Genomic DNA, 26,528 nt, shown 5'->3' with positions numbered 1-26,528 from the left:
AGAATCTCATAATTGATCATAATTAATGGCAATGTCCACCTACACTTTGGGGAACATTTTATGTTAGATGCACACATGTGTACAACCTAAAGTAATGGCTATGTTACAAGAAAGTACAGTAGGGAACCATAGTTCCTTCTATCATAAAAAGAAAAGAGAGAGTGTAAAAAATTATTGAGTTCACGAAATAAGCAAACACACAGTGTCAGACCATTCACTAAAATGCCATGTGGAGGAATATTCTCTCAGAATGACTAGTGTGAAAAACTTATATCCAAGAATGGGGTTAGAATACAGCTAGTATATGAATCCTATTTGGGCTGTCTCTTGTTTCTTTAGGAGACTGAAAAAGTTTCATAACCATTACACGCCAGTATCTATTATTTTCTAAATGAAAGCATTTACCTTTACAAACTAAAATATATAAAACATGGCACTTTGTTTTTAATCAATGTTTAAATTTTGTTCACATATATTTTGAGGATTTCATACATGAGTGCTGGATTTACAAAATTTCTATCTCATACATTTTAGTCTAAAACAATGCCTGAGTTCCCATACTGTCTTAGTCAGAGTTTCTATTGCTGCACAAACATCAGGACCAAGAAGCAAGTTGGGAGGAAAGGGTTTATTGAGTTTACACTTCCATGTTGCAGTTCATCACTAAAGGAAGTCAGGACTGGAACTCAAGCAGGTCAGGAAGCAGGAGCTGATGCAGAGGCCATGGAAGGATGTTTCTTACTGGCTTGATTCCTCTGGTTTGCTCAGCCTGCTCTCTTATAGAACCCAAGAACACCAGCCCAAAGGTGGTACCACCAACAAGGGGCCCTCCCCACCTGATCACTAATTGAGAAAATGCCCCACAACTGGATGGATCTCATAGAGGCACTTCCCCAACTGAAACTCCTTTCTCTGTGATAACTCCAGCCTGTGTCAAGTTGACACACGAAACTAGCCAGTACACATACCCTCTTTCAAATTCACAACATCTTCTACTTAATTATTTTAGTTACATATATATGCACACAAGTGTGTGTCTGTATGTGTGTGTGCACATTTACACACACACACACACACACACACACACACTTTTATATATGTCCTATAAATACTTTAGTAATTATGGCTCTGTATTTTATTATTCTAGTAAAATATGAGTTGACCAAAGAAAATAATATTATTACTACTCAAGTCACATGCTTTCTAACACTCTGAGCAGTGGGCTTATTTAAATTTCAAAAAAGCAAGTAAAATCCTGTTCCTCTACACAAATGTAAAACAAATGTTAAGAAGTAAAAACACAACCATGAACTCAATATGATAGGAACTATAGTAGTTATCTGTAAGAAATTTTCTAGACTCTATAAGTAGAACTTTCCTGGTAGAACGCAATGTCATTACTCACTGTAATTTATGTCATGTTAATATAATTTTCCTCCTTTCCCTGGTTCAGTAGCCCTAGCCAATGGCATAAAGCTTAGTTTATCTAAGCAGTTTAGAATGAAAGATTGAATAGTATGCAACTAAAATATATCAATTTGCAAGCATTTGAAGAAAAACGTCTATCTCTATTTCACATTAATACTTGAGACTATTTGCTTACGTGATTTAAGATGTGAACTTTTTTTAAATTTTTTTATTTGATATAATTTATTTACATTTCAAATGATTTCCCCTTTTCTAGCCCCCCACTCCCCGAAAGTCCCGTAAGCCCCCTTCTCTTCCCCTGTCCTCCCACCCACCCCTTCCCACTTCCCCGTTCTGGTTTTGCTGAATACTGCTTCACTGAGTCTTTCCAGAACCAGGGGCCACTCCTCCTTTCTTCTTGTACCTCATTTGATGTGTGGATTATGTTTTGGGTATTCCAGTTTTCTAGGTTAATATCCACTTATTAGTGAGTGCATACTATGATTCACCTTTTGAGTCTGGGTTACCTCACTTAGTATGATGTTCTCTAGCTCCATCCATTTGCCTAAGAATTTCATGAATTCATTGTTTCTAATGACTGAATAGTACTCCATTGTGTAGATATACCACATTTTTTGCATCCACTCTTCTGTTGAGGGATACCTGGGTTCTTTCCAGCATCTGGCAATTATAAATAGGGCTGCTATGAACATAGTAGAGCATGTATCCTTATTACATGGTGGGGAATCCTCTGGGTATATGCCCAGGAGTGGTATAGCAGGATCTTCTGGAAGTGAGGTGCCCAGTTTTCTGAGGAACCGCCAGACTGATTTCCAGAGTGGTTGTACCAATTTGCAACCCCACCAGCAGTGGAGGAGTGTTCCTCTTTCTCCACACCCTCTCCAACACCTGCTGTCTCCTGAATTTTTAATCTTAGCCATTCTGACTGGTGTAAGATGAAATCTCAGGGTTGTTTTGATTTGCATTTCCCTAATGACTAATGAAGTTGAGCATTTTTTTAAGATGCTTCTCCGCCATCCGAAGTTCTTCAGGTGAGAATTCTTTGTTTAACTCTGTACCCCATTTTTTAAAAGGGTTGTTCGGTTTTCTGGAGTCTAACTTCTTGAGTTCTTTATATATATTGGATATTAGCCCTCTATCTGATGTTGGATTGGTGAAGATCTTTTCCCAATTTGTTGGTTGCTGATTTGTCCTCTTGATGGTGTCCTTTGCCTTACAGAAACTTTGTAATTTTATGAGGTCCCATTTGTCAATTCTTGATCTTAGAGCACATGCTATTGGTGTTCTGTTCAGAAACTTTCTCCCTGTACCGATGTCCTCAAGGGTCTTCCCCAGTATCTTTTCTTTTAGCTTCAGAGTGTCTGGCTTTATGTGGAGCTCCTTGATCCATTTGGATTTGAGCTTAGTACAAGGAGACAAGCATGGATCAATTTGAATTCTTCTGCATGCTGACCTCCCGTTGAACCAGCACCATTTGTTGAAAAGGGTATCTTTTTTCCATTGGATGTTTTCAGCCTCTTTGTCGAGGATCAAGTGGCCATAGGTGTGTGGGTTCATTTCTGGATCTTCAATCCTGTTCCATTGATCCTCCTGCCTGTCACTGTACCAATACCATGCAGTTTTTAACACTATTGCTCTGTAGTATTGCTTGAGGTCAGGGATAGTGAACTTTTGACATTATAAAATCATAATAAACATCCTATCTGGGGTTTCCTAGAAGTCATAAAAGTATCATTCACAAAACACTATCATTATAAAGCCTATTATTATAAAAATGTAGTTCAAATGAATAAATGTTCCAAGTGAATCATAAATACTGTATGGAAAACATCAGAGAGCATATTATGACTTGTAGAAATGTGCAGATGAATCCTTAGAGAGATAGATAAGAGGATGCATGATGGATAAATGTATAAAAACAGATGATATGTAGACAAATATATACAAGATGGATAGACAGAAAATAAATTGATAATCAAAGATGAATAATAGATAATGAATGACTCTTAATGGATAGATAATAGGCAGATGATAAATGGACAATACATGTCAGATATATACAGGTGGATGATAGAAGATAGAAATACAAATTGCAAGTGATACATTGATTATATATGATAGACAAAAAGGTAAATATTGATAGATGATAGAAATATATCAGAAAGTGTACAACTTTTTTATTAAACATTTTATTTATTTACATTTCAAATTATATCTCCCTTTTTGGTTGCCCCTCACAAACCCTCATTCCATTCCCCCCCTATCCCTCCTCCCATTTTCCTCTATGAAGGTGCTCCTCTACCCACTCAGCCACTCCTGCCTCACCACTCTAGCATCAACCTATGCTGGGGCATCAAGCCTCCACAGGACCAAGGGTCTCACCTCCCATTGATGTCAGATAAGACCATCCTTTGCTACATGTGTATCAGGAGCCATGCGTCCCTCCATGTATACTCTTCAGTTGGTGGTTTAGTCTCTAGAAGCTCTGGGTGGTCCAGTTAGTTGATACTGTTCTTCCCATGGGGTTGCAATTCCCTTTAGCTTCTTAAGTCCTTCCTCTAGCTCTTCCATTGGTGTCCCTGGGCTCAATCCAATGTCTGTATGTGAGTATCTGCATCTGTATTGGTCAAGTGCTGGTAGAACCTTTCAGAGAACAGCCATACCAGGCTCCTGTCCAAAAGTAGGTCTTGGCTTCAGCAATAGGGTGGGGTTTGGTATCTGCAGATGGGATGGATTACTAGGTGGAGAGATCTCTGGATGGCAACAAATGTTTGAAAGTAAAAGAAGAAAATAAAGCTGAATGATAAGTTATTTACTGTTGTGAAATCATCTGAAAACTGACAAAGTTTTAAAAGTGTCTTCTATGGTGGGCATTTTCTTTGAAGTAATCTCAGTATATTCACAATTAATAACTACTCTTGATAGCTAAATTTTTACTGATTTTAAATTTTTATTTCTAGTTCCAGTACTATTCAATTTCATACTAAAATAAAGAGGAAGAATAAAACTTATTCTTTTCATTTATTTTGTGTAATACATTCATTTAAAATGTGTAAAGATGAACTAATCTGTAAATAGCCACTAATATATTCAGTGCTTATTTCTTTTTAGCATTACAGTAAATTCTACATATGGAAAACCCAAAAAATATTGCTCTGAACATTTGTAAAGTTTGGGTGCAAATTTAAATAAAAGCGTTTAATATAGAGGCAGAAGACAAGTTAAAATTTAAAAAACAGTAGTTGCATTAAAGTATAAGAATAGTTTGTAAATGGCACATTTTCTATAACTAGTGTAGTTTTTATGCTTGTATAAATGTGATTTCTTTATACTGTAGAAGGTAATAACTATCCATTTATAATTATTACCAAGTGATTAAAAATTATCATTACAAAAATAGTACTGATAATTGAAAAGGTGGTTATTCATTTGTTCAGCAAAAATAGATGTATCTTCCTGTCTCAACAAGACTGATTGATGCCTTACCACCCATCTCCTCCCTTCTTGGGTCTTCATGTTTTTCATCTCCTGTAACTCACTTCACTATATACAACTAAATGCTCCCAAATATTATCTCCCTTTATGACGCCTGTAGTAGATGAAACAATAGTGATGCCAATGCAAAATGAGGTCATTTCATCTTCACAATCCTTGTGATTTAAATGCCAGTTTACTAGAAGTCATAAGGTGACAATGTAAATATCTAGTCAACTTTATGGGAAACATGACAGTTTCATTTCTATGTAAATATACTATTTCTTGTATAACTGAGATGATTAAATTTTAAAGGATGAGTTCATCTATGATTTGAAGATAAAAGATCAAATAAAGAAATTAATATAAATTCTAGGCAGAATTAAATGTGTATTTAAAATAATAATTCAGTAGGTGGTAATTTATAAGGGATAGTGTAACCAGGGATGACTTTTTCTGTTTAACAAAATGATAACAACTAGATAAAATATTTTCAGTAATTAAGATCAACTGAAACAGAAATATTTTTGGGACATAATTCAGTGGAGGACTGTAGCTTTGACTGTGAGCCCCTGACAGACATAACTTTTTGCTAAAACTTCATTAGTTTTCCATCATGTCATGAGGTCACAGGTGAACCTTGCTGCACTGGTAAGACAGATCTAGCTTAGGGCAGTTAGATCAAGATCCCACTAGTGAGTTGCCAGGAGTTGATGAAAAATATACCTATTTGCAAACCTGTAGATCCGTCCCGTATACAGCAACCAAACCCAGACACTGTTATGGATGCCACCAAGTGCTTATTGACAGGAGCTGTCTCCTGAGAGGCTCTGCCACTGCCAGACAAATAGAGAAGTGGATGCTCATAGGCATCAATTGAACTAAGTACTGGGTCCCCTTCGGAGGAACTAGAGAAAGGACCCAAGGAGCTGAAGGGGTTTGCAGACCCATAAGAATATGAACCAACCAGTAACCCCAGAGCTCCCAGGGATTAAACCATCAACCAAAGAGTACATATGGAGGGACCCATGGTTCCAGATGCATATGTAGTAGAGGATGGCCTTGCTGGATATCAATGAGAGGAGAGGCCTTTGGTCCTTTGAAGCCTCAATGCCCCAGTGTAGGGGAATGCCAGGGTAGGGAAGCAGGAGTGGGAGGGTTGGAGAGCAAGGGGAGGAGGATGATATGGGGGTTTTCGGAGGGGAAACAAGGAAAGGTGATAACATTTGAAATGTAAATAAAGAAAGTAATAAAAAAAATCTGAGCAATATCACCCTAGAATTAGGAGGAGTCAGAAGTTGAAGAAGCTCACTCAGTACCTTCAGCTCATCCTTCTGGGGTAAAAGTTCTCTTGCATTGTCTTGACTCCCTGCAAATACCTGTGAAACTTGACAGGGGGAAAATTCAATATTTTCCCAGAAAATATATAATATCTATGTTTTGTGCTTATATTCTCACATATTATGAATAAGAGTAATTTACAATATGTGAGGAAAATACCATTGTAATCAACACGAAAATCGTAAGTGGAGAATTGAAATTCTACTGGAGTGATAAGAATGAATATTCAATTAATGATAAGAGATAGCTTGACCATTTATTATAGTTACGTGTATGTATGTAGTTGTGTGAGGAGGTATATTCATGTAAGAATAGGTACATGTGTTGCCAAAAGAAAGGTATTGAATAAACTGGCATTGGAGTTCAGGCAGTTAGCAGTTCCCTTATGTGGGTACTGGGAACTGAGTTAAGCCTTTCAAGAAGAGCAGAGAAGCTCTACTTAATTGTGGGGCCATATATCCTCCACTATGATAAAAGTTTGAGAATTAAACTCTATGTAATAGATCACATAATAGGATCTTGACTAAGTCAACATAAATTGGAAAACTTGAAAGGAATTTGGAAATGTAACACTTTTCATCTTTTGTTCTTAAGACTACAAATTACTTATTGGTGACTTGAATATGCAAATTATATATAAACTTAGAGACTTATAAACTTATAAATTTATAAACTTAGTATATGGAAGAGCAGCATTAATTTAAAAGGGATGATGATCTCTATTTTCTGAAACTGAGGCTAATATTGAAAATTCTTTTTTATTTAAAGGAAACTATTACAGTGGGAAAGTGGGAAGTTGTTTCTCATTCCTCTTGCTATTTGATTGTGAAATATAATCTTAAATATATGCCAGGATAGTTGGTGTTTTAGATGCATTTCTACTGTGGGTGTGTGTATGTGTGAATGTGACACACATTACTGTCACACAGAGAGAGGGAACATTAATTGAGGAATTACTTCCTTCAGCATGACCCATAGGCAAGTCTATGGGGTCATTGTCTTGATTAATGGCTGGCGTGTAAGGGCCAAGATTAGTGTTGGCCACCAATGAACAGATGTTCTTAGACTGTATAAGACAGGTAGCAGACCCAGCCATGGGCAGAACACCAATAAGCAGAATTTCTCTACAGTCTCTGCTTCCTTTTCTTCCTCTAAGTACTCGCTGAGTTCCTCCTCTGACTCCCTTGATTGATTTCAAGCTGTAAGGCCGTTTCAACTCCTTCATGCTCAGGTTTCCTCTGGTAAGTATATTAAAACAGCAGCAGAAAAGCAATGTATGGCAGTAGATGACCATTTGCTCTTTTACTATGGACACTTTCCATGAGGAGCTGTGACACAAAATCAGAATATCAAAGATAACAGAGGAAGTCGTTCCTCAAAAACTAGGAGGATGCTCCTAAGTTTTGTACCAGACAGAGAGATACCTACACTTGATTCAAGTGAACAGAGCAAGTGCATTTTCAGGAAAGCACTGGGAAGGGAAGTCCATGTGCTTTGGGAGCACTCTGGAAATTCAGGGCACAATCATGAGCAAATGTAAAAAAAAAAAAAAGATTTGTGGTGTTTGAATGGACTTTATTTTGAGATATTTATTAGGCATATTTTACTCCTTTTAAATTTTTCAAAATTTATTTATTTATTTATTCAATTATACCTCAATATCAGACAGTTCTCTTCTCCCAGCACTCCCACACAAAGATCCTCTCTGGATCCCTCCCTCTCTCCCTCCCCTTTTCCATTAAGAAGGGGTATTCACTTCTGAGTATCACCTCCACAAACCACCACTATCCCTCCTCCCTGCACATCAACTCACTGCAGTACTGGGCACATCCTCTCTAACTGAGGCCATCAAGGCTATCCAGTTAGTGGAACCAAATTCACAGGCACATAGTCAACAGATTCAGGGACAGCCCCAACTCATGTTGTTGGGTTTACACATGAAGATGACGTAGTACATATGTATCTGCTACATGTGAACAGAGGGCTTAGGTCCAGGCTGTGGCTTGCACTTTGGTTGGTGACTCAGTATCTGGGAGCCCTCAACTGTCCAGGTTAGCTGACTACATTGGCCTTCCTATAGACTTCCTATCTTCTTAGGTTCCCTCAACCATTCTTCCACCTCATCCACAAGACTCCTCGAGCTCCTTCTAATGTTTGACTCTGGGTCTCTGCATGTTTCTGTTCACTGCTGGGTAGAACCTCTAAGAGGACAGTTGTTCCAGGCTTCTTCCTGCAAATAAAACAGAGTATTATTAATAGTGTCCGGGGTTACTTTTTGCCCATAGGATGGGTGTCAGTTTGGGCCAGTCATTGGTTGTCCATTTCCTCCATCTCTTCTCTAATGTTTCCATAAACATCTTGTAGGTAGGATAGATTTTGAGTCAGAGTTTTTGTGGGTAGGTTGCTCTCCTTATCCCTCTACTGTGAGTCCTGCCTGGTGACAGGCACTTCAGGATCCATAGGAATGCTTAGTGTGTCAGCTATAGTTGACCATAGACACCCTGAGGTCATCCCCAAGCCTATGTCTGTGGCATGTCCTTGAGATTTCACCCCCAACCACCTCAGATTTCTGCTCTTTCTCCCCTGTTCTCCCTACAACTGACCCTGCCAGCTCATAATCCTTCCCCATTCCTTCTCCCACTCTGTACCTCCCACCAACTCCTTGTAATATCTGTTTTATTTCCCCTTCTGAGATAAATTCAATCATCGCACCTTAGGCCTTCATTGTTATTTGGGTTCTTTGGGTCTGTGGGGTTGGATGAATTTTTAAAGTTTCCTTTCTTTTCCCTTGAAATGTATCAGAATAATCATATGTATTGCTTGTATAAGGAGAGTGAAAATGAGTTATTTTCACCTTCCTATACTGGAATAATGCTCATCTCTGTTATCTGTACTAATGGGGAGATCCAGTGGTGTGGAACATTCAGAATGCCTGATAATCATGAAGTCATGAATGCTTGCAAACAATTTATATGCTCGATAGTTTAGTAGCTTCACCTTCCCAGTAATATTTTGCTTCAGTGCACATTAAAATTAGTTTGCATTCCCTGTGTACACACAGTCTAGATGATAAGGGAACCTATCCAGGAAGTACACAGTAAAGCTTCCAGCCACCCTAACAATGGATGAGAACAGAAGAGACAACCTGCACAGTTAACACTCAATTGGCAACACATAAATTTGTTGATATGATTGCAGGTTCAGCAAGAGTGCTGTTTCTATTATCATGATCTGTGATTCTTCTCCTCTTAATCATATTTAGAATAACCTGAGGCAACTTATATCCATAGGCACACTGTAAAATCTGTTATTTATTACTGAAACAGAAACAAAACTATCTACAAAATGACACCAGCCACCAGTCACAATCTGATAAATGTTACAGCATTAGGTAATTGAGTTTTCCTTAAGTTTTATGGGTAGATATGGAAGAAATATAACTTTTTCATAGATTAAAGTTTTGTTAATACACTGTTTTTTTGTTTCTGAAGTTAAATAATGACATTTAATTAGAAACATTTTAAATCGATAATAGTTTATGAAAATTATAGAGAAAAGTAAAATCATTAGCCAGAGGATGGTTTTGTTAAGATACAACTTCTTAGAATCTAAATAAATGTTTTATAATACAAATTGTATTTTAATTTTATTTTTATTAAAATGTTTCTTCTATAACCTTTTTTTAAAAACGTTTTAATATGGTCATATAAATATAATAAAACTAAAGTCTATTGGAAGAACCAACTTTCTGAGACATTAGTCTCACTCTATCTGATCTGGAATACACTACATATATCAGGCTGCCCTGGAACTCACTGAGATTCACCAGCTTCTGTTTAGGAAGTAGAATTCAGGATGTGTGCCAGATATAACACATTGACAAAATCTTTCATGAGAAGAAAATATTGCACATTTGCTACTTTAAAAATCACTACATTGTGATTTTTAAAATATCCATTTAAATTTTAATTGTATATCAAACTTGCTGTTATCCATCAATTATTTTTTTCCAATCTCCGCTTCTTAACAAATATCCTCTATTTCTACAGGTTTATGTTTAATTTGGTTATTTATACATATTTTTATTTTCTTTTCTCATTATGAATTCATATATATAGATATAGATATGTGAAATATTTTGTTATTTTACTAGTTTGTTTTTATTGTATTCTAATGTTTTATTGTCACACATATTTATTTATCTTTTCTACATATATAACATGAGTCACATCCTTCATATCAGTTTCTACATACATAAATCAGGTCACCATGTGCCATGGTAAGCCTCATGTGTTTTAGAGATCAGAGGGCAACTTAAAAGAGTCACTCTTCAGGACTGGAGAGATGGCTCAGGAGTTAAGAGCACTGATTCCTCTTCCAGAGGTCCTGAGTTCAATTCCCAACAACTACATGGTGGATCCTACCCATCTTTAATGGGATTTGATGCCCTCTTCTGGTGTATCTAGTGACAGTTACAGTTTACTCATATATAAGTAAATAAAAAAAACTTTAAAAGAAAGGAGGGGGTGTAGCTTAGTGCCTGAGAGCACTGGCTGCTCTTCCAGAGGTCCAGAGATCAATTCTCAGCAACCACATGGTGACCCATAACATCCATAATGAGATCTGATGCCCTCTTCTTGCTTGCAGATATACATAAAAATAGAGTACTCATGTACATTATATAAATAAATAAACAAATAAATAAATAATTTTAAAAGAGCTGAAGGGGGCTTATTTGGTATCAGCAAGTGGGGAGACCCTTGATCCAGTGAAGGTTTGATGCCCCAGAGTAGAGGAATGCTAGGGCAGAGGAATGAGGCAGGAGTGGGTAGGTAGATGGGGACCCACTCTCATAGAAGCAGGGTAAAGGGGAATGGGCTAGGGGGTTGGCAGAGGGGAAGCCAGAAAAGAAGATAACATTTGAAATGTAAATAAATAAAATATGAACTAGATTCCTGTTGGAAGTACTTTGAGATCTGTGTCTTACAAGTCCCACAGTATTATGAATATGTTTTTAGCTTGAAACATGAACATGTAGTTCCTATGAACATGAACATTATATTGACCCACCATTTCTAAGAACCAACTCTGCAGTTTGGAAAAAAAGAGCCTGATTGGATTAGCTATATAAATTGATATCCATCCAAGGTTCTTTGGCTTCTCAAAGCCTTACTGAATTCAATTGGTGAACTAAGACCCACACTAATATTTATCATTTCAGGCATTTATCTTGTCTGAGAGTTTACATAATTTGGGATGATTCTCAGTTGTCAGTCATTACTGCAGGATGCCAACAATTTTTTTCCTCCCATGACACCAGCTTTACTTGCCAAAGACCTTTTTGTCAGGTGTAGCATCTTTCATAGCTGTTGGAAGACACCTATGTCTTCAAGAATGATCCATCCATCGATGATCTGTTCACATGATCTGTTTTCCACAGTAATGAATCCTTTGACTCTCAAAAGATGATCTGAATGGCAATATAACTAATGTTTATTTCTCTACAAAGGGGCCTTTTTGTCTTCCACATCAGTTGGACTTGAACATACAGGTGATGGTCTTTCCATTCCTAACCAGGATGCTAGCTTAGACACTGTTTTAGTAGAAAATTGTAAGTTGTATTTCAAGCTAATTGGGTGCTTATTAGAATTAATTACTTCCACAAAAGAGGTCAATATAATTGTCCTCTTTATTTGGGCTATGTGTCAGCAAAACATTTTCTCTTTTTTTTTCAAGATTAACTTATTTTATTAAACTAATAAAATTTATTTTATAAAATAAAATTATAGATTTTATATAGAAATATATTTTCTGATATTTAAATGTTTCAAATATGTATAAAATACATTTTGATCATATCCATTCACCACTATTTTTGTCTAAATACTCATAGTGTTCCCATACCATATTACTCCAAAATTCATGTCCTCTTTTTATACTGTTATTAATAACATTCTGAGTCACATTAGTTCTATGCATATGGGCATGGTTGTGAGGCTATACACTTGATTATGGTCAACCTACCTGTTGCCATGTCTAAGAAGAAGACTCCCCTTCCTTGGCATCCACCAACTAACAATAGCTCCCCATCAATTTTGAGGGCTCATGAGCCCTCATGCATCCATTCTGGATTTTAATTGCCTTTATGTTGTGCTACTAGCCACAGCTGCTGTGAGTAGAAGTGGAAAACCTTTATGTCATGTTGAGCACTAAGCATTTTACAACTCTTCTTACAGTCCACAAATACCTATGTGCTTTCTTCCCTCCCTTCCGCAATGCTCCTTAAGCACTGGATGGGCCATAGAAGTTGGTAATGATAATTCATTCACTCATGAATATTGACAGAGTCTTATATGTGGAACTTTGAGTATTTATAAAAATTTGCTATATTAAATATTAACTGCAAAACCAAAACACCTCTAAGTACATGGTTGTGAGTACCACAAATCCATAAGTATTTAGAAAGCAGTTTTACAATAGATAATTAGCAAAATATTAGTTACCAATTAAGGATTTTTGATTTCTCCTACCGCCAAGGAATAAGCAAGTTTACAGTAATATGCAGGAGATACTAGTGTGCAACAAGCCTCATATAGAAATAAAAACCTATTGTTTACCTCCATAACCAGCATGACACCATAGCACCAGTTGACATATCTTGTGCAGGTTAGTGTACCATGCAGGATCTAGCACAGAAAGACCAATGATATCTTTTCCCTCAAGATAACTGCTTACCACCTCTTTCAGACTACATAAGCAATCTATCAAAGAGTGAGTTTTTAAGATGGTCAAAGATTGATTCTCTATATCCTGCATAGAATATAAGTAGATTCTTTAGCAGGAATTACTTGCCAACCAGCTCTGGTGGGTGAGCAAAAACAACAGCAGTAATCTGATTTATTATGGGCACTTCATAGGACCTCCCTCAATAACTTAAAGGAAGCATCTTATGCTTGGCACCTATATTTATTTACAAACCTATGTCTTCCTGAAACTACATACGGAACACTTCTATTCAAACTCTATTTTATGTATGTTAATAATTTATAATTAGATTATGTACTAGTGAATTTCCATAAGCCTTTTTCCATATAATCATTACTTGATTAACACAACGCTACCCTCACTTTGCCCTAATCCTCTATGATCAAAACAAAAAAAAATTGCATCTCAGGAGCTATTTCATATTTTCAGTATGAGGTGAGCATGTCTGCAAAAATGAATACATGTATACTAAAGTCCCACTAATAGATTTAATGATAGAAAGTAGCTAAGTATATTTGAGTTTGAAGATTCTATTCTCCAGACAAAATATTCTCTTAATAGAATGTAATTTCAGACTTCATCGTAATATTTTCTACAATCAAATCATTTATGTAAAATATTTGCACTAACAAAGAAAATGGCAAATTTGTACAGACAGAGGCTGGTTATTTACAATAAAACATCAAAACAGAGTACTTATAGCTACTCCAGCACTTGCTACTGCAGGTGGATGACAGGATATCTCTTTTTTGAAAAATTTTGAGAAATTTATTCTTCACTTGTGCATTCCATTTTTATTGATTTCATTACCACATCTGATAAACTTTTGGCAACTGATCTTCAATAATGAGTTTATTACAGATTTTAGTAGTATAATATATTTATTAATACTATTTTATGTTGTTTTGTTTTTTGAGACAGGGTTTCTTTGTGTATCCCTGGCTGTTCTGGAACACACTATAGACAAGGCTGACCTTAAACTTTAGAGGTCCACTTGGAATTAACTTGGAGATCTGTGCTAAGATTAAAAGTGTGAACAGCCATTGTGCACAACCACTTTGCCTAATCTTTGACATATTATTTTTGTCTATTTGATACAGACTTTGATTGACTGTAGAAATTTGCTGTTATATAAATCATCTCAAGGACCCATGTTTAGTAATGGATAATAAAGGCAGTTTATATATACATATTTGGTGGATTGCTTTTATATTAGTGGCACATAACAACCACACACTGTTCTTAACATTTTTGCAAAAAAAAAAAATGTAATACTTTCTTTGTTACCAGAGAATACTAAACTAAAGAGACCAATATGACAAAATTGAACAGCAAACATGTTTGTGGTAATGTGTTAGTATAGAACTATGGTGATCTTCATTTTTACAATTAAGATGATACCTCATACAGTGATTGTTAAAAGAATGTAATATTCCTTGTAAGACAGTAATTCATATGCAAAAACTCTTGCTTCTTAGTAGACATTATAACTCAGTTTTATTAGACAAGTTCTCTGTTCTGCATGCCAGCTTTTTCTAGATGCTGTCATAGCCATTTCTAGCAAGAGATACATACAGTCATAAACAAACTCTTCTGTTTATATTTTATTAAACCTCTATTCCTACATATTATCTATTTCTATGTGGGTCTATCTGTGTTTCATCTGTCTAATCTCTGTCTGTCTGTCTATCTATTTATCTAACTATCTATCTATCTCTCCTTCATTTGTCTGACAATCAAACATCTGTCATGTTGTATAAATTTCTTTGACAGATACAGGATAGAGGAACAATGGTGTGGGTCACCAAGAGTGGCCTAATACCTACATAGGGAGGAGGAATAAAGTAGCACTGAGGATAGAAATAAAAATGCATTTCCAGGATGGAAATGAAAATGTATTTTCATAACTGTCTAATGACTTTATGAACACACACACACACACACATGATATGTAGACTTACTATTTATTCTCATTCTAAAAATTTGAAACTTAAGCTATGTTTATTTTTCCAGACAGTGACTCTTCTTAAGCATTTGATTACCTTGTAAAAACAATTATATTGCCATTGAAATAATGGACAATTGGAAATGCTTAGGCTTGTAGCTGTTGAATATATTAATAATCTCTTGCATTTTTCTAGTTATTACTCTGTGTGTATGTACACCTGACTCAACTATTTTATTCTTTAATCAGCTTGTACTGAGGTGATTCTCATGGCACTAATATAAAGAGATGACTGCGTATCTTAATTAGATATTACTCAATGAGATCCATGGAATATGAATTCATTTTAGCCTTTAAAAAATGCTTCTTTTAAAACATAACTACTTAATGATCAGATATTTTAAACATTTGTTTTTGTTGCTTTTTAGATAAAATAATGCAGCCACCAGTTCAGACCAAAGATTGATGCTTTTTGACACTAACCAACTTCTAAAATGATATCTTCATGTTACTTGTATGTGCGTTTTCAGGGGGTGACTATTTTAGTATTGGGTAATCAGTTGATGTGCACTTTCCTGGGACAGACTATTTTTCAACTCAGAATTCCTTCATTGCCTAGAATTAATTCATATATAATTGAGGCCATGAGATGATTTTTTTGTTCATGTTAATATGTCTATTAATGTCACCCTCATTCAGTTCACATAGAGGTATTCATGTTGGTGAGACTCTACAGGTATAGCATAAGCAGTTTTTAGTGTTAAGAATACCCTACCATACACACATGCATATACACACATGCATATACACATATATACATTCATATAATAACATTTTTAAAAGGTCATGAATTTAAAAGAAATCAGTTATAAGTACAAGTAAAATTTGAAGGAATTAGAACCCAGGTATCCCTCAACAGAAGAATGGATGCAAAAAAATGTGATATATATACACAATGGAGTACTATTCAGCCATTAGAAATGATGAATTCATGAAATTCTTAGGGAAATGGATGGAGCTGGAGAACATCATACTAAGTGAGGTAACCTAGTCTCAAAAGATCAATCATGGTATGCACTCACTAATAAGTGGATATTATCCTGGAAAACTGTAATACCCAAAACATAATCCACACATAAAATGAGGTACAAGAAGAACGGAGGAGTGGCCCCTGGTTCTGGAAAGACTCAGTGTAGCAGTATAAGACAAAACCAGAGTTTGTTTATGTAGTGGATTGTATTGATGGATTTCCGTATATTGAACCAACCCTGCATTCCCGGGATAAAGCCTACTTGATCATGGTGGATGATCATTTTGATGTGTTCTTGGATTCGGTTGGCAAGAATTTTATTGAGTATTTTTGCATCGATGTTCATAAGGAAAATTGGTCTGAAGTTCTCTTTCTTTGTTGGATCTTTGTGTGGCTTTGGTATCAGCATAATTGTGGCTTCGTAGAAGGAATTGGGTAGTGTTCCTTCTGTTTCTATTTTGTGGAAGAGTTTGAAGAGTATTGGTGTTAACTCTTCTTTGAAGGTCTGGTAGAATTCTGCACTGAAACCAACTGGTCCTGTGCTTTTTTGGTTGGAAGACTTTCTATGACTCCTTCTATTTCTTTAGGCATTATGGGACTGTTTAGGTGGTCTAGTTGGTCCTGATTTAATTTTGGCATTTGGTATCTGTCAAGGAAATTGTCCATTTCCTCCAGATTCTCCAGTTGTGTTGAGTACAGGCTCTTGTAGTAGGATCTGATGATATTTTGGATTTCCTCAGTTTCCGTTGTTATATCTCCCTTTTCATTTCTAAGTTTATTAATTTGGATACTTTCTATGTGCCCTTTGGTCAGTCTGGCTAAGGGTTTATCTATCTTGTTGATTTTCTCAAAGAACCAGCTCCTGGTTTTGTTGATACATAAACAAACTCAAAGAAAAAAACCACATGGTCATTTCATTGGATGCTGAAAAAGCATTTGACAAAATTCAGCATCCTTTCATGCTTAAAGTCTTGGAGAGAACAGGAATTCAAGGCCCATACCTAAACATAGTAAAAGCAATATACAGCAAACCGGTAGCCAACATCAAACTAAATGGAGAGAAACTTGAAGCAATCCCACTGAAATCAGGGACCAGACAAGGCTGCCCCCTTTCTCCTTATCTTTTCAATATTGTACTTGAGGTACTAGCGCAGGCAATTCGACAACATAAGGAGGTCAAAGAGATACAAATTGGAAAGGAGGAAGTCAAACTATCATTATTTGCAGACGACATGATAGTCTACCTAAGTGACCAAAAAAACTCCACTAGAGAGCTCCTACAGCTGGTAAACAACTTCAGCAAAGTGGCAGGTTATAAAATCAACTCAAGCAAATCAGTGGCCTTCCTATACTCAAAGGATAAGCAGGCTGAGAAAGAAATTAGGGAAATGACCCCCTTCACAATAGCCTCAAACAGTATAAAGTATCTTGGGGTGACTCTTACCAAACATGTGAAAGATCTGTATGACAAGAACTTCAAGACTCTGAAGAAGGAAATGGAAGAAGACCTCAAAAAATGGGAAAACCTCCCATGCTCATGGATCGGTAGAATCAATATAGTTAAAATGGCCATTTTGCCAAAAGCAATATACAGATTCAATGCAATACCCATCAAAATCCCAACTCAATTCTTCACAGAGTTAGAAAGAGCAATTATCAAATTCATCTGGAACAACAAAAAACCCAGGATAGCTAAAACTATTCTCAGCAACAAAAGAAAATCTGGGGGAATCAGTATCCCTGACCTCAAGCAATACTACAGAGCAATAGTGTTAAAAACTGCATGGTATTGGTACAGTGACAGGCAGGAGGATCAATGGAACAGGATTGAAGATCCAGAAATGAACCCACACACCTATGGCCACTTGATCCTCGACAAAGAGGCTGAAAACATTCAATGGAAAAAAGATAGCCTTTTCAACAAATGGTGCTGTTTCAACTGGAGGTCAGCATGCAGAAGAATGGGAATTGATCCATCCTTGTCTCCTTGTACTAAGCTCAAATCCAAATGGATCAAGGACCTCCACATAAAGCCAGACACTCTGAAGCTAATAGAAAAGAAACTGGGGAAGACCCTTGAGGACATCGGTACAGGGAGAAAGTTTCTGAACAGAACACCAATAGCGTATGCTCTAAGAGCAAGAATTGACAAATGGGACCTCATAAGGTTACAGAGTTTCTGTAACGCAAAGGACACCATCAAGAGGACAGATCGGCAACCAACAAATTGGGAAAAGATCTTCACCAATCCTACATCAGATAGAGGGCTAATATCCAATATATATAAAGAACTCAAGAAGTTAGACTCCAGAAAACCGAACAACCCTATTAAAAAATGGGGTACAGAGTTAAACAAAGAATTCTCACCTGAAGAACTTCGGATGGCGGAGAAGCATCTTAAAAAATGCTCAACTTCATTAGTCATTAGGGAAATGCAAATCAAAACAACCCTAAGATTTCATCTTACACCAGTCAGAATGGCTAAGATTAAAAATTCAGGAGACAGCAGGTGTTGGAGAGGGTGTGGAGAAAGAGGAACACTCCTCCACTGCTGGTGGGGTTGCAAATTGGTACAACCACTCTGGAAATCAGTCTGGTGGTTCCTCCGAAAACTGGGCACCTCACTTCCAGAAGATCCTGCTATACCACTCCTGGGCATATACCCAGAGGATTCCCCACCATGTAATAAGGATACATGCTCTACTATGTTCATAGCAGCCCTATTTATAATTGCAAGATGCTGGAAAGAACCCAGGTATCCCTCAACAGAAGAGTGGATGCAAAAAATGTGGTATATCTACACAATGGAGTACTATTCAGCCATTAGAAACAATGAATTCATGAAATTCTTAGGCAAATGGATGGAGCTAGAGAACATCATACTAAGTGAGGTAACCCAGACTCAAAAGGTGAATCATGGTATGCACTCACTAATAAGTGGTTATTAACCTAGAAAACTGGAATACCCAAAACATAATCCACACATCAAATGAGATACAAGAAGAAAGGAGGAGTGGTCCCTGGTTCTGGAAAGACTCAGTGAAACAGTATTTGGCAAAACCAGAACGGGGAACTGGGAAGGGGTGGGAGGGAGGACAGGGGAAGAGAAGGGGGCTTATGGGACTTTCGGGGAGTGGGGGGGGCTAGAAAAGGGGAAATCATTTGAAATGTAAATAAATTATATCGAATAAAAAAAAATTAAAAAAAAAAAAAAGACAAAACCAGAACAGGGAAGTGGGAAGGGATGGGTGGGAGAACAGAGGGAGGGAAGGGGGCTTATGTGACTTTTGGCGAGTGGGGACCAGAAAAGGGGAAATCATTTGAAATGTAAATAAAAAATATATCAAATACAATTAAAAAAATTAAAAAAGAAGATCAAATAAAAACAAACAAATAAAAAAGATTTGAAGGAAGATAAAGGAAGGATAGGATAATTTAAATATATTGTAATCTTGAATATGAGGTCCCTGACACATATACAACAGAAGACTGCTATGTCTGGACATAGTCAGAGAAGATGAACCTAACCCTCAAGAGACCTGAGGCTCCAGGGAGTGGTGAGGTCCAGTGGAGTGGATGTGGGTATGGAAATACCTTCTTGGAGAATGGGGGATGAGATATGGAATGTGGAACAGCCAAAGGGTGGAACAGGAAGGTATAGTCTAGACTGAAAAAAAGATTAAAGGATAATTTAAAATATATATAGTTTAAAGACATAAGAAGCTAAAACAATAAAATCTGAAACTTTCTGAAAAGATGAAAAGCTAATGGAACAAACAATGGATATTGATGATGCATGTATATTTATTATATATTGACACTTGCATTTAGTATTCATATTTTGTATACTCTATATGAATGAATCTACTGAATTCTTTGAAAGAAATTTGATAAAGCAACCATTAGGAATACTATGAGAAGTTCTTGGCTTTGGTGGATCTTAATCAATGAATAAGCCTTTTCATCTGGTTTAGGCTTTGGAAATGTAAAGGTTTTATAGCTTACTCAATTATCAATAAAGCGCATCAATTTATTTTCCTCAAAGAGCAAGTTATCTAAAATGTGATGCACAAGCTAACACAAATATACCATCTTATAGTCCTCAGGATGTAGAATCAAGGTGCTAGCAGAGTTATTTCTTTGAGGGGAATTTAGCTCATATTTTCTGGCTTTCTCTGACTGTTCCCACTCCTTGCTATGGCCTCTTCCTTGGCTATGGAGGCACACTAGTCATGTTGCTCATGAGAATCCTTGCCATTGGACTGTTGAACATGTTTATCAGTAAAGTATTGATTACATTACAATATCTGCCAATAAGAATTCTAAATTTGATTCAAAAGCAAATAACTTAATTTATTGTTACTTTACATTCAGAAAATAAAAATAAGTTTGTCTTCAACAATTCATTGGATAAAGTATGTTAGAAGCATATCTTCCATACATAGAGTTTCATTTTATTCATTTTGTCTTCCAAAAATGTTTTTGTTTCAATAACTGAAAAATATGAGCTCATTCATTTATCAGCAAATTATTTTGTGTAATGAGAAATGTCAACAAATCCACAAATTGTAGTAGTTATTTCCATAATAATAATATCACACTGTAGAATCTATTGGCCCCCAACACCTGACTTTTTATGAGGACTTCTTTTTTAGACAAATAACCTCAAGAATTTACTGATGTTTTTGCATAATATAATAGATTATCAGTATTCTGATTCTTGTTAAATGGGGGATGTTTAGATTAGAGAATTAAGAATATATATAAAAGCCAGAAGAGTTGCAAATATTTGAGATAGACAAAATTGAAAATATTGTATCAGTGATAGCTGCTAGAGCCTAAGAGAAAATTCTTTCAGCTCAGAACTTTTGCCAACGCTTATACCTGTGAACTAGTCGCTATCATAACACAGGCACTACCTCTCCATGTTGCACTCCAGACATGTATTCATTGGCAATCAGCGCTCAGACGAGGTTTTCTACATCTTCCTCCACACAGAAAGCAGAGGAAACCTTCTCAACTATTGAAATGATGAAAATAATCACAGAAAACAAGAAGGAATAACAGTGAAATTGTAAAGTGAGCTTGATTGTCAGGTCTTAACAATATTTTCTTGTCAATATGTGTAGCTTCTAACTTTTTATATTGGAAGCTCTCAGATTTTTAAGTATATTTTCCTGACATGTGAAAAACAATTCATCCTCATTTGTCTTTATGTTCTGAGATGTTTTAATTGCACATGAGTTAATTATACCTTAAAGGTTTCAAACCATGATTCTTTTATTTAATTAGATTTAAAATTTTTTAAAGCAAGTTATTTTGATCACACTTATCCTACTCTTCCAAGTTCTTCTAGATTATAACCCACCTCCCAAACTACCACAAAAAAAGCAAATATAAAAATCAGTGAACAAAAGCAAAAAGACAAAAATTATAAAAATATTAATGTAAAAATAAACAAACAAAACAATACAAATTCAGGAAGTCAATTTTGGAAACTCCAGAGCATACCTTGGGCCTGCTCTCCCATATCACTCTACTGGAAAAAACTTATTTTTACATTCTTACAGTTAACCAATTTTAAATATCTTCTTGTTTAAGAGTGAGAATCCATGCTTGCTTCTTTTTGACAGTACTGGATGTTCCTGCCTGTGCTTGCCTTGTGCATGCTGTCATAGTCTCTGGGAGTCCATACATTTATTATCACTGCCGTGTCTAAATGATGATGTTTCATTGCTGTCATCAACTGCCTCTGGCTCCTAAGACTTGTCTTCATCAGCATGTGATCCTGAGTCATGAAGAGAGGAGTTTGATAAAGTCACATTATTTATTGTTTCAGTCAGTAGAGGGAGCTTTTAGTTTTCTACTAGCTCAATTTCTTCATATTTGATGGCAGAAATAATTCTTCAGGAACAGAGCCTTATTGGAAGGTAACCAATAAGCCTCAAAAATAGCCATGAATAGTAGTGTTCATGGCAGAGTCCATCAGATCTCTTTAACCAAACACTCAGTACTATAATGAAAATATAATGCATTTACACTGATAAGAAAAGTTGTATTACGCTACTAAGAAAAGTTGTATTATGAAATTTGAAGACATAATTATCTCAAATGAGGCAATGCAGACCAAGAAAAACAAGCATTGAATGCTTTTTCAGATATGCAGATGCTAGCTTTTAAGCTTGGTAAACACGAAACATGTAGTAAACTCCAAATGACTGCAAAGGTAAGTATCCAGGAATTGATTAAGATAGGAAGAGGGAATCTTCCAGAGAATAGGGAAATAGAATAGTTTAATAAAGGAAATTTTCAAATGAGAAATTGGGATAAGAAGATTAAATGAAAGAGGAGATAACAAGGCAGAGTAAACTAGGGACTATAGCCTTTAGAAAACTTATGTCATTGAGATTGTTGTTCTTCCTATGGGGTTGCAAACCCCTTAAGCTCCCTCACTCCTCTGGGGATCCAGTGCTCAGTCCAATACTTGGTTATGAGCATCTACCTCAATTTGTCAGACTCTGGCAGAGACACTTAAGAGACAGCTATATCAGGCTCCTGCCAGCAAGCACTTCTTGACATCCATCTGGGTTTAGTGACTGTATATGGGATAAATCCCCAGATGGGGCAGTCTCTGTATGGTCTTTGTTTGGTCTCTGCTCCATGATTGCCTCCATATTTACTCCTGTGAGTAGTTTGTTCCCCCTTCTTACAAAAACCAAGGCATCCACACTTTGGTCTTCCTTCTTGAGCTTCATTGTAGTCTGTGAATTGTATCTTGGATATTCCAAACTTTTGGGTTAATATCCACTTATAAATGAGTGCATACCATGTATGCTCTTTTGTGATTGGGTTACCTCACTCAGGATGATATTTTTAAGTTCCATCCATTTGCTTAGAAATTTCATGAATTCATTTTTTTGAATAGCTGAGTAGTATTTCATTATATAAATGTACCACATTGTCTGTATCCATTCCTCTGTTGAAGGACATCTGGGTTCTTTCCAGCTTTTGGTTATTGTAAATAAGGCTGCTATGAATGGAGTAGACCATCAGTCCTTGTTATATATTGGAGTATCTTTTGGATATATGCTCACGAGTGGTATAAGTGGGTCTTCAGGTAATACTATGTCTAATTTTCTGAGGAACTATCATATTGATTTCAAGAATGCTTGAACCACCTTGTAATCCCACCAACATAAAGGGATGTCCCTCTTTCTCCATATCTTCACCAGCATCTGCTGTCACCTGAGTTTTTGATCTTAGCCGTTCTGACTGATGTAAGGGGAACTCTCAGGGTTGTCTTGATTTGCATTTCCCTGATGACTTAGACAATCCCAGAGGTTCCACAGACTAAACCACCAACCAAATAGTACATGGAGCAATGCGTAGCCCCAGCCGCATATGTACTAAAGGATGGCCTTGTAGGGAATCAGTGGAAGGAGAGGCCCATTGTCCTGTAAAGGCTCAATGCTCCAGTGTAGGGGAATGCCAGGGTAGGGAGGCTGAAATGGCTGGGTGGTTGGAGAAACACCCTCATAGAAGGAGAGGGAAAGGTGTAGGATAGGGGGTTTCTAGAAAAGGGGATAATAATTGACATATAAATAAAGAAAATATCCAATAAAAATAGTTAGGATGTTGTAAATGGAGCATAGTTAAGGCTCAAGAAGTAAACAAATCATAGACCCTGAAACTGATCAAGTTCACTAGGCCTCTCACTATAATGAGCAAGCAATAAAGAGTGCTGAAAGGCAGACTTGGATCCCCTAAGCTGCCTAGGAAAGGCTCAAACAAATAAAACTGCCTACAAAAGACATTCTCCCATTTGTCCAACTGTCTACAGACTACATTATGCTCTAGGTTTTGTGCTTTTATAATTTATCACCCATGATTGAGTAGGCTTTTGTGGTTGCACTGTCTTTGAGTCATTTCTGCTTGTATGACTTATCCCTCATGCATATTCCTATAAGTAATGCCAATAAAACTCATTGGTCCTGCAAGTTGGATGTTGATGGTATCCTTACTTTAATCTCTATCAATTCCCTATCAGGGCTTAGTAGACAGTTGTTTGCATCTCACCAAAAGTAATATTACACACCAATATTCAATCCTCTTATAGAAAAAAGAACAAGTAACAATCACAACAAAACCTCAGACTCAAACCACTTTGCTAAGCCAGGAACACTGGGGGAAGCAACTTATTAATGCAGATAGAATATGTTATGCTATTCAATTAAGACTTAAGTTTTGTTGTTGATTCCCCACATCTAACAAAAGACATTTTCAAGAAACCACATGCAAAGACATTTTATGGGCAATGTTGTATTCCTCCAGTCTCAGTTAATAAATAAACATGATTTAAGTAGAAAAAGAAAAAGTATGTGGAATCCTAGTGCTGTACAAGTGTCCTAAAATAACACACACACACACACACACACACACACACACACACAGAGTTTATAATATAAATATAAAATACACATGTACCAAGATAGAATATTCCTCTTTGTTACCACAGTCTCTACAAGTTGCAATACTTTTACTTATGCAAATTAAAAGGATTGACAGGACTTTTGAGGTTACTTGGGATGATAATTAAATATCACTTAGTGCATTGTTCTCAACATATCTAACTCCAGAGATGCAAACAAATCCGCTCAACATGTTGGCGAACACTCCTAACAATGCTTATGTCTTAAGTACTTGAGAGTAGAGCGATCATGCATCTAGGAAAAAAATAAGTGTAATTGTTCTGCTGAAGGAACATACCAATAAAATGACTTTTAACAAAACTCTGCTGTATCAGACACCGATGCTTCGTTCAGGCATCATCACAAAGTTTACTCTTTCAGTAGATGGGGACTAATACAGATATCCTCAACTGGACAATGCACAAAGAGTTAGAGACATGAGTTTTGCACAGGGTGATAAGTATGGATCTATTTTCATTCTCCTAAATTTAAACATTTATTCTAGTTATGCCAACACCATTTGTTGAAAATAATTTCATTTCTCTGTAGTGTAGTTTTGGTTTCTTTGTCAAAGGTCAAGTAATCATAGATGTAAGGCTTTATTTCTAGGTCTTCAATTCTATTCCATTTATCAAAGTGTCTGTCTCTATACCAATACCATGCGGATTTTATCACTATTGATCTCTAGTACAGCTTGAGAGGTCAGGGATGGTGATTCCATTGTTCAGGTTTTTTTTTTTTTTTTTTTTTTTTTTTTTTTTTTTTTTTTTTTTTGGTTATCCTGGGTGTTCTGCTTTTCCATATGAAGGTGAAAATTGATCTTGCCAGGTCTCTCAAGAATTGCTTTAGAATTTTGATGGAGTTGCATTGAATGAATAGATTGGTTTTGGTAAGATGGACATTTTCACTATGCAAATCCTGTGTATCCATAAGCATAGGGGATTTTTCCATCTTCCTGTTTTATTTATTAGATATTTTATTTCTTTACATTTCTGATGTTATCCCCTTTCCTGGTTTCCCCTCCAGAAACTCCCTACCCCATCCAGCCTCCCCCCTGCTTCTATAAGGGTGCTCCCCTACTCACCTACCCACTCCCACCTCACTGCCCTGACATTCTCTGACACTGGGGCATTAAGCCTTCACAGGACAACAGGCTTTTCCTCCCATTGATGCAAAACACATCCACCCTCTGTGACATAGGTAGCTGGACCAATGGATTCCTTCATGCATACTTTTTGGTAGACGTTTTAGTTCCTGGGAGCTCTGGAGTTTTCAGTTGGTTGATATTTTTATTCTTCCTATGGGGTTGCAAACCCCTTAAGCTCCTTCAGTTCTTTCTCTAACTCCTCTGTCGGGGTCCTGGAGCTCTGTCCATAGGTTTGCTGTGAGCATCCTCCTCTGTAATTGTCAGGCACTGACAGAGCCTCTCAGGAGACAGCTATATCAGGCTTCTGTCAGCAAGCTCTTATTGGCATCCACAATAGTGTCTGGAATTGGCATATGTATATGGGATGACTCCCCAGGTGGGGCAGTCTCTGGATGGCGTTTCTTTCAGTCTACTCCACCTCCACACTTTGTCCCCATAAATCCCTTAGACAAGAGCAATTCTGTGTTAAAATTTGAGATGAGTGGGTGGACCCATACCCGAACCAGGGGTCTTGCCTAACCTGTGGATATGGATGCTACAAGTTCTCCTTCCCCATTTGGGGATTTCAACTAATCTCATCCCCAATAGGTTCTGGGAGCCAGCAAGTCCCAGACACCAAGAAAGCAAGAGGCAGTTGATAATTCCATATTCTTCAATTTTATTCTACTTGGTCAATTATGAGTTTCTGTGACAATCACCATTTATTGCAAATAGAAGCTTCTTTAATGGAAATTAACTGATTTATAGATGTAATGATGTCATTTGAAATATGTTTAATATCACATACATTTATCAGAATAATATAATGCATCATAGGACCTATGACTTGTTTCATTATAGATTATTGAGCTAACAAAAGTACCAGACATTGGTTTTGTCTTTTAGAATAATATATAAATTGAATTAAAAAATAGGTTTGTTTACTCTGAT

The 26,528-nt window shown here is 36.5% G+C and overlaps 1 long non-coding RNA gene across 1 annotated transcript in view; it reads right to left on the bottom strand.

Moving 5' to 3' along the window:
• Positions 1-26,528, bottom strand: part of LOC127697517 (uncharacterized) — a 1,170,919-nt gene that overhangs the window by 1,037,587 nt on the left and 106,804 nt on the right. The window contains exon 2 of the long non-coding RNA XR_007980477.1: positions 17,839-17,854. This is a non-coding gene — a long non-coding RNA (uncharacterized LOC127697517). The remainder of the gene's footprint in view (positions 1-17,838; positions 17,855-26,528) is intronic.

Source organism: Apodemus sylvaticus, chromosome 12, assembly GCF_947179515.1.
Source record: "Apodemus sylvaticus chromosome 12, mApoSyl1.1, whole genome shotgun sequence".
Taxonomy (NCBI): domain Eukaryota; kingdom Metazoa; phylum Chordata; class Mammalia; order Rodentia; family Muridae; genus Apodemus; species Apodemus sylvaticus.
This window is presented reverse-complemented; position numbering and strand designations above follow the sequence as displayed.